At 50.9% G+C, this 9557-nt stretch overlaps 1 pseudogene; it reads right to left on the reverse strand.

Annotated features, from left to right (window-relative positions):
- The window catches only part of LOC147894503 (protein HEAT STRESS TOLERANT DWD 1-like), a 24984-nt pseudogene extending 16518 nt beyond the window's left edge, over positions 1-8466 (reverse strand).
- Between the last annotated feature and the right edge of the window lie 1091 nt (positions 8467-9557).

Below are 9557 nucleotides of genomic sequence, written 5' to 3' on the forward strand. Positions count from 1 at the left end.
GCGGTGACTACGGCAGGAGCCCCCCGAGTCTGTGTGGCTGTGGTGGACCCTGCGACTCTCCCTGCCGTGATCGAGATCGTGACAGATGCCGGCAGCATCACCCAGAGCATGGTAGTCACAGGACAGCCAGGCCAGTGCCTAAGGTGTCACAACTTGGGGCACCTGGCTGCTATTTGTCCACGATTCACCAGTTCCTCTCGGCCCCCCCCGCCCCCGCCCCCTCCCCCTCCGCCCCCTCCGGGCAGCCACGTCAGGAGGAGCAGAGGCAGCCGGAGTCCGGTCCAGAGTTAGCTGGCGGTTGGACTGAGGTCAGAAGGAAAAGAGGGAAGAATAAGAAGATTTCTGAAAAAGGCAAGGAGGCAGAGGTTACCCAACCTGCAGCAGCACCTCAGAGACCTGACAAGCAGCCGTCCCAGGGTCCTGGGAGAGCTTCTTCTTCGACGGTACCCGCCCTCCACATCCTCAGATCCCCCTCTCTCCCGCTCCCCAGCCCCCTTCCACTCAGTCCGAGCCCCTTCCCTAGTCACACCCCCCTCCTCCCGACCCGCAGCTTCAGCCCCCGCCTCTTCCTCTTCAGTCTCCTCCTCTTCCTTTTCAGCCCCAGTCCCAGGTGCAGCCCCATCCCCCCCCCCGCCTCTCTCAGCTTTCCTGCAATGTCAGCTGTTCCGATGGTTCCTCAACCGCGGGCAGCCCCCACTCCCCCTCCTCCTCCCCCCCGCTAGTCGCCTCCGTGGAGTCTGAGTTGCCTACCCCCCAGCCACCCCCCCCTTCCCCTCCACAGGCAGGACACCCTGATTCTACACCACCACTGGAGCAGTCTTCCTTGTCCACTCAGTTGCAGACTCTGGTGGGCCTCAGCTTCAGGAGAGAGAGCTTCCTCGCGACTTTTACAGATCTGGCCCATGGGACTACTTGGATGTGGCCAACCTTGGGACCTTCCCTGCTTGTCTCGACATCAGTATATTCCTGCTCCGCAAAGGAGCGGATGGGAAGATCGCAGCCTTGGCCCCGAGGGATGGCCCTAGCTTTGCTTTCACATTCCTCAGCGACGGCACAGAGACTTGGACAGACAACTCGGTCTGGGAGGCTCTCAGAGAGTAAACACACGCTCAGGTTTGCTCCTGGATAGGCCCGTCCGGTGGACAGCTTCTCAAGACTCAGTGGTCCGAGGGTGACGTGCGCCTGCAGTGGCACTGCGCCGCCAAACGCTTCAGATTGATTGTGATCCTCAGGCCCCCTCCGTCGTGGCCCCTCCCCCAGGATATCAGAGCCTGGACCCCTCAGAAACTCCGAGCCTTCTACGGGATGACTACTTCAGGGATCTCGAGTTGGCTCGAGAAAGCCTTCGTTCATGGCACCAAAGGCCTCTCGCCTTTGCTGAAGGTGCTGAAGAACGGGCAGGACGACCCCGCCTCCCCCTCCAAACCTTCTCATAAGCGTCAGCGCCTCCACTCCGAAATGACAGCTTCTTCATCGACATCTGCTGCGAGCAGACAGTTGTTCGCAGCCTACCAGTCCTCACCATGAGCCTACATCTTGTCTCCTGGAATGTGAACGGGTTTCATTCTTCTGGCACCCGTGGTCCTAGGAAGCTCATTTTGAGACAGAACTTCAGCCAGCAGTGATTGGTCGCTTGGATATACTTCTGCTCCAGGAGCACAAGCTTTCTGTGGCTCACTCTCGTAGCTGTGGGAAGATTCTCCCTAGACGCTCACACCTATTGGGAGCCCTCGATTGGCGCACAGGGTAGGAGTGGCGGTGTCTGTACTTCTGTGTGCGAGCAGTTAGCCCAGGGAGTTTTTGGTCATGGCACGTTGATCCCAGGCCGTGCCCTTTGGGTAGGCCTAGAGCTGAAGGGTTCCAGAATAGGAATCCTCAACATCTATGCTCCCACAGACCTCCGATGCAGAGCCACCTTCTGGAGGACACTCACACGGATTCTCCCAGACATGGATTCCTGGATTGTTGGAGGTGACTTCAACAATCTGGAGACCTTGGAGGACCAGCAGGGCAGAGGACCAGAGTTTACCGGTATGTCTCAGGCAGAGCAGTCCGCTTGGGATTCCTTTATCTTCGCGACAGGAGGTAAGGACAGCTAGAGAGACCCGTCCTTCCGTCGTTGGCATGGGAGCTTGGACTTCTCGTGGGGCTTCCGCAGGGAAGGAGGCAGACTCCTGGAGAGACTGGATAGATTTTATGTCAGTGATTGGGCCATCAGCAGAGGCGGTCAGGCGGGTATAGTACCAGGGACGACACTTTCCGACCACGCGCCTGTGCTCTTATCATTAGACTCGGCAGTTCAGTCCCTTCCTCCCCATTCGTGCCGGATTCCCGACTCCATATTCTTGAGGGAGGACGTGCGCAGCAGTATCGGTAGCCTATAGGACAAAGATTGGGGCGAGTGCGTGGATCTCGTTGATTCGGTGGCGCAGGCTTTGCAGGAGTCCAGTCAGATTTGCCAGCTCGCAGCCCTTCAAGTTCGACAGGAGTGGTGGGGCAGAGAGAGAGCTCTTCGTAGGGACCTCGCTTCCATTCAGCGACTCCAGCAGGCAGCCCCGGGCTCGGAGGAGCTTCGGATCCAGGCCCTTCGAGCCAGAGCCCTTCTTGAGGAGACTCTCCAGCGCCATTCAGAGTTTTCCTATCATGCCTCTCTCTCTTTCTGGGCTCGGAAGGGCAACCGGATGTGCAGGGAGTTCTTCAGGACACATGGCCAGAGAGCAGCAGGTGATCAGCTACGGAGTCTTAGGACAGCAGAGGGGCACATCGTTACTGATCCGGGTGAGGTCTTGGGGCTGGCTACCGACTTCTACAGGACTCTTTTCCAGCAGGAGCAGCTTGCCCCTCGCAATCGACGCTCCCACGAGGAGGTGTGGAGGCACATTCCATCCCTGGTCCAGCCCAGCATGCAGGCGACGTTGTTGGCACCGTTCACCACGGACGAGATGTTGGAGGCCTTGATGGCCATCGACGGGCAGAAATGCCCTGGCGAGGATGGGCTGTCTCGAGCTTTCTTCACCTCCTTCTGGGATCAGATCCATCAGCCCCTCCTAGCAGCCCTCCAGAGGATTTTCAGCAGCGGATATATGCCAGAGAGCCTCTCCTCGGGACTGATTTGCCTCATCCCGAAGGGAGGAGATCGACAGGAGATCCGTCAGTGGCGCCCGATCACCCTCCTCACCACTGCCTACAAAATCCTTGCCAAGATGATCAGCGCCCGAGTTCGGCCTCTACTTCCAGACCCTCATTCATGACACTCAGACAGGCTTTGTCCAGGATCGCAGTATCCTGGATAATGTCTTCACCTTCTCAGAGGCAGCGGAGTGGGCTCAGCACAGTGGGTCACATTTAGCCATCCTACTTCTCGACTTTGAGAAGGCCTACGATCGAGTGGACTGGTCCTTCCTGGAGGGTACTTTGGAGCGACTAGGTTTCCCAACCTAATGGATTCAGGGTATTTCAGCGTTATACAGGACAGCCTCTAACAGGGTCATCATCGGCGGCAGGATGGGGGAGCGATTTCGTTTGAAGAGATCAGTGCGTCAGGGTTGCCCCCTTGCTCCTTACCTGTTTCTCTTCTTCGCCGAGGCTATGACATACTACCTTCGGGCGAGGTCGACCGGGATCCGGGGTCTTCGCCTTCCCATCAGGGAGGACACGGAGCTCCTGGACTCGGAGTATGCAGATGACACAGCACTGTATGTCCAGGATGATGAGATGATGCTGGAGAGGGTGAGGATGGCCCTAGAGGTCTTCTGTTCGGCAGCCGGTGCGAAAATCAACTGGAACAAATCAGTTGGTTTTCTCACAAACCCCAAAGCGTGCTCACAGTAAGGGAGGTTTTTGGGTTTCAGGTGGATCCCGCGGGGACAGACAGCTAGATATCTCGGCTTTCAGGTCGGCCTGGATATCACGCCAGTTCAACAGTTTCTCCCGGTGCTAGATTCCATTCGACGGAAGCTGGCTTTCTGGAGCACTGCTAAGCTCTCTCTTGCAGGTCGTGCTCTGGTAGTCAACCAGGTCCTCCTAGCCACGGCTTGGTATGTGGCTTCCTGTTGGTGTTTCTCGAGATCCAGCGTGGCACAGTTTAGGAGGTTGGTTCGGAACTTCCTGTGGTCCGGGGGGGACGGTCTCAGAGATACCAGAGCTAGGGTTGCCTGGCAAACAGTCATTCTTCCGTAGGCTGAGGGTGGCCTGGGGGTCATCGATCCAGAGCTTCAGAGTCAGGCCCTGCTGGGCAAGTTAGTTATCCGCGGTTTGACCCCGGGGGGGCAAACGTGGAAGATGTTACTTCAGCAGGGGGTCGGTTCTTGTGTCCCGCGCCAAGGTGGAGAGTGGCTACCGTCCCTCAGGTGGATCTTCACTTCCGCCCCGCTCACTCAGCCCCGCTCCCCACTCGTTCGTAGCCTCCTCATGGTTTGGAGGCGGCTCCGCCTCAGTCTCATATAGTCCCCTCCTAGCTGTTAGGAGGAGATCAATCGCCAGTCGCTCATCTGGAACGGTCAGGTCAGAGATGCCGAGGGCCTTCAGCTGGGGGAGAGATCACACATTAGGTGGGACGGCTGGATGCGGGGGCCAGTCCGGTCCCTTCGAGTTTGGAGGGACACGTACAGACACTTGGAGACCGCTGATCTAGCAGCCGCAGCTGGAGGTGCCCGTGGAGCTCAGGCGAGACGTACGGAGATAGACGAAGCGATTCCAGATGATTGGTTGGTTCCACCCGAGATTCAGATCCTCATGCCTGGTGATGACCGTTGGCTGGGACAGTTCACCCCCCGTGGCATCCCACTGGTGGTTGCAGGTCGGATGGACGACACCTCTGTTTCCTTCTCCGCGGTTATGGGGGACGGCCGACTCAGGAGAGAGGATGTGCTCATCGACCCCCTACTCCCATGGCAGAGGGTTCGGGTCGTAGGCCTCGTGGGGAAGGTTTGGCGGACCAATCCCAGTATAGAGCAGGATCAGCTGCAGTTATGGCGACTCTGGCTCTAGGAGGGGCGGGCCTTGTCAGAGCTTGATTGGGACCCAGGAGAGTGGCGTTGGCCAGAGATTGTGACAGGTCAGGGGCCGACCTCCTTCTTTGCCTACAGCACGACATTGGGCAGGCGAGTTCTCGGGAGGATGCAAAGCCGCCCTCCCACCCAACGGCCCAATTGGTATGCTCAGGGTATCTCCAGGTTATTTTTGCAGGCCTTCTGGAAGGCCTTGTGGGAGAGCTGGCGGCCGCGGAAGATCTCCTACTTCCTTTGGCTTCTCGCCCACAAAGGTCTTCCAGTGGGGAGCTGGTTGCGGCAGATAGGTCAGGATGGACGTTGTCAGATCTGTCATGAGGACGAGGAGTCACCAAAACACTGCCTATGGAGCTGCACTCGCGCCCAGGAAGTGTGGAGGTGGACCTTCAGAATCCTTACTCGCGCAGCACTGGAGTTAGGTTTGATCACTTGGGGCGTGTTCTGCTGGTGCAGCACCGCACCTGGTTTTCATCACTTGTTCGAGGCATGTCCGCAGGACCCCACGTTCCTTATCACACAGGGGACGTGGGGGCCGCTCGAGAGCATTCCGCCGCACCTGGCAAAGGCTGGCACAGGATCTCAAGAGAGGCAGCCAGTCTGGGAGATTATTAGCAGCATCGCAAGAGGGCACATTTGGACCTCGCGCTACGCGCAGATCCTCCGTGACACCTCCCTTTCGACTGCCCAGATCATGACTGACATCTGGAGTGAGATTATACACACCCTCAGAGGCCAGTGGAACCAGATACAGGGAGACTCCCAGGCTGGCCGGGAGAAGCGGAGCCGCTTCCTCCGTGTTTGGGACACACAGGGCCTCTTCTTCGAGCATACTTCACAGGGCCTTCAGTGGCGCTACTCACCACCTCTCTGGCTGTTCATTCACTCTCGCCTGATCCCTCCGTGAGAGAGAGCTTTACTTTTTTGTTACCTTTTCGGCTGCGTCCGATTTGTGAACGCAGCCCGTCAGTTGCAAAGCTGACCTCTTGTATCTTGTTTTTGAAGTAATATAATTAGCACTATTTTTCCGGCCAAAAAATAAAAAATAAAAAAAAAAAATATATATATATATATATATATATATGTATATATATATATATATATATACATATATATATATATATATACATATATATACATATATATATATAGATATATACATATACATATATAGATATATACATATACATATACATATATAGATATATACATATACATATATATATATAGATATATACATATACATATATAGATATATACATATACATATACATATATAGATATATACATATACATAGGAATAACAAAATGACCTTTGGTTTGTATAGGACAAAGCAGTACGGTGCCCCATAAAAAACTTCATTTGCAGGGCAAAAAGGCCAGACAGGATAACTAGTTTAAAGCATAGGATTAACAAATACAAAAACAAGAATGATGGACGATGTTGTTTTATTTCACATCAAAGTAGAGTAAGTGAAATGTCCAAAACATCATCCTGACACATCAAAACAAATTTCAACTTCGTTGCAACGTTGACACACGTTTTCTATTGGAAGTTGCATGCACAAACCCATACTTAGCTATCTCCCCAAAAAAACGCATCCAGACTACCACTCTTTAATAAAATCTGAGGTTTCTCCTCCTTCATTGCACCCTTTGGTTCAAAATTCAACAGAGACATTTAATAAATTGTAATGCAAAAGCTCAGCACTAGATGGCTGATGGACACAACTTGCAAAAATTCCTCTGTTGCTGGAGGAAAGATCTTATGCACACCTGAAAGAAGCCTGCCTGGACTAACAGAACTCCAATCCAGAGCAAAACCCTCGTCTTTGTGGCCTGTGCAGATCTGAAGTGGGGCTTGCCTGATGATATTACCAAATCCAGTGCTTACAAGAGGATCCGCAGTTGATAAGGAGCGCAGATGTGCACTCATGTCCCAAACCTGATATGACAAAAGCCAAAGCAGACATTTCAAAATCTTTCACTGCATAAGCAGATACTGTTTCTCAGCCCTAATATGACAGGTTAGTGAGAACCTGGACATGGCCAGTATCAGCCCATGTTGCTACAATGTAGGGCTGCTGCTGCATTGACCGCACGCGATTCACGCCACCATGATGAGCAATCATGCGCACCTGGAATTGAAAAGAGCTGATAGTAAAAACTAGTTACACATTTTAATTATACTTATTACATTCAGGCTTTGAATAACTTTCACTTTGACTTCCATGCATGCATTTCTTCATAGATTCACCTGCAAATTTGATTTGCTGGTGCTTGGCTACGCTCCCCCCTCATCATCTTCGTCACTGCTGCTCTCACTGTCACTCTCGCTGCCAGGATCAGCTGGGACTTGCTTACGCCTACTACCACTAATGTTTGATAGCCTTGCTACAGCTAGGGCATTGTTTGCTGCAACGTCTGCCTGTCATGAAACCCTTCAATTCGAAATGACGCCAAGAAGTTGAGAAAAGAGTAAAAAAGAGTGCAAGTTATTAGCATGTATACGGTACTTCAACACCAAATTTCAGTACCTGTGTCCCTGCTACACAAAACATAGTATGAGGAAATTCACTCCGCACTAGTCCAAGTGCATCCCGCACTATATCAAAACTGTTTTTAACCCCCAAAAAAGTGTACAGTCAAAATTAAGAATTGGGAACAAAAGTCTCGGATCGGCCATGGGTGGTACAAAACGCAGCAAAAGATATTCTCAAAAGGTAGACAGAAAATTGATTTGGACAAGGAAAAACGACCTTAAGCAAGGCCAACCAAGATTGAAGGCATGTAGGCAGTCGTAAGCTGTTGGATCAAACTGGAGCACTTCATCCTCTTCCAATTCATCCACACCCGGTTGCCAGACCTGGTAAATATATCGCACCCGCTGCTTTTTAGGACTGAATCTGAGTCTGAGCTTTCAAACGATACTAACACCGCTTCTCCATCGCAAACGAAATGCTAAGTTGGACAATCTCCAATGCGTATCTTGATGACCAACTAAAGAGCAATCTAGGACCTTATTAAATCGTCCCAACTTGTCTACCAAATACAATGATATTTCTGAGTCAATTAGCTTCATGCACATGAAGACAGCATCAAAGTCAACAAGGCAATTACCTTCATTGGTTGCTGTCCAGCGGCCGAACTCCCTGCTTCCTGCTTTCTGGAGGCCTGAATGGATTAAAATGTCATGTGAGCTGGAAAGCATCGAATTCTCTCTCTCTCTCTCTCTCTCTCTCTCTCTCAGAGCTAGAAAACGCTACGAAGATATGCATTGATCCTGTATTGGGGATCAAAGCAAATGGGCAGTCAGACACAGACCTTTGCTTTCTTGGGTCCCTTCTTCTTCTTGGGATTGCGAGCCATGGTGAGACGCGCAGCAGAAGCAAGGGTTTTTGTGAGGGTTAAAGGTAGAGGCTTTTAGTATTGCATTATAGTGGTCCCCATTCTGTGCTTATATACAGAGGCCTTAATTCCACATCACTTGTGAATTTGCAATTGACTTAAACTAATCTTAAAGGTCCTAATGTATTCTTGTATTCTTTTTGGCCTGCCCGAGGAGCGAAGGCTTTAGTAAAGGTGTTGAGGAGGGAAGGCTTTAGTAAAGGTGTTTTGTTTAAGAAAGGGAAAATGATGTGGATTTTTTGCTATTTTGGTCCCCATTTTTTTCTCCCCCTTTCTCTCTCTCCCCTTTTTTTCTCCCCCTTTCTCTCTCTACCTCCTTTCTCTCTCTCCCCATTTTTTTCTCCCTCTCTAAGCTTCCAGGGTAGGCCTTTTGAATTTTTATATAAGCTAGGGGCACACCACAAACTTGTCTTTTTAGGTACCCCTCTAAAGCGAACTTCCCAAGTGATTTTAACCTTACAAAAATAGAATTTTCTCCCCTTGTCTCTCCCTCCACTAAGTCCCGCCTCGCCCCTTGTCTCCCTCTCCTCTCCCTTCTTGCCCGCGTCTCCCTCTTTTTGAGAGATGTAAGCATGAAAACGTATTTTTTGTTTTGGATTGTATTAGATTGTATGGAGGAGAAGACTGGTTGTTGATTAATGACTATATCCTTTCTCTTTAATAGGTCCATGTTGACAATTTGGTCGGTTGCAATCTAGACTGAGGGATTTTCTTTGGAATCCTCAATGATCTCTATCATTGAGTGGAGATAAGATTAGGGTCTAGTAGTTAGCTTGATATGGTTGACACTTCCTTTTGGATTTTGACAAATGGTCTAGATCTTTTATAGGGGCCAGTTTCAATTGCTAGCATATGGTTTGAGTTTGTTAGGTCTTTTGTATCTCACTGTTTTGTTCTGCATGATATAACTTAAGTCTCTTTTTTAAATCCTACTCTTAATTGTAGTTGTTGTTGTTGGTGCCAAGCATCATGGAATTCATTCACTAGTTGTATTTGCTATTGGAAAACATCCTTAAATTGTTCCGGATTTTGCTTTTGATCCTACTCCTACTATAGTTGTTTTTTGAGCTACACTAATTGTTGTTGCCAAGCATTTTGGAGCTCATTCGCTAGCTATATAGTTCATGAAAAATATCCTCGAAT

This window comes from Dipteris shenzhenensis, chromosome 14 (assembly GCF_047967505.1).
Source record: "Dipteris shenzhenensis isolate YYH24624 ecotype China chromosome 14, Dip_SZ_1.0, whole genome shotgun sequence".
Classification (NCBI taxonomy): domain Eukaryota; kingdom Viridiplantae; phylum Streptophyta; class Polypodiopsida; order Gleicheniales; family Dipteridaceae; genus Dipteris; species Dipteris shenzhenensis.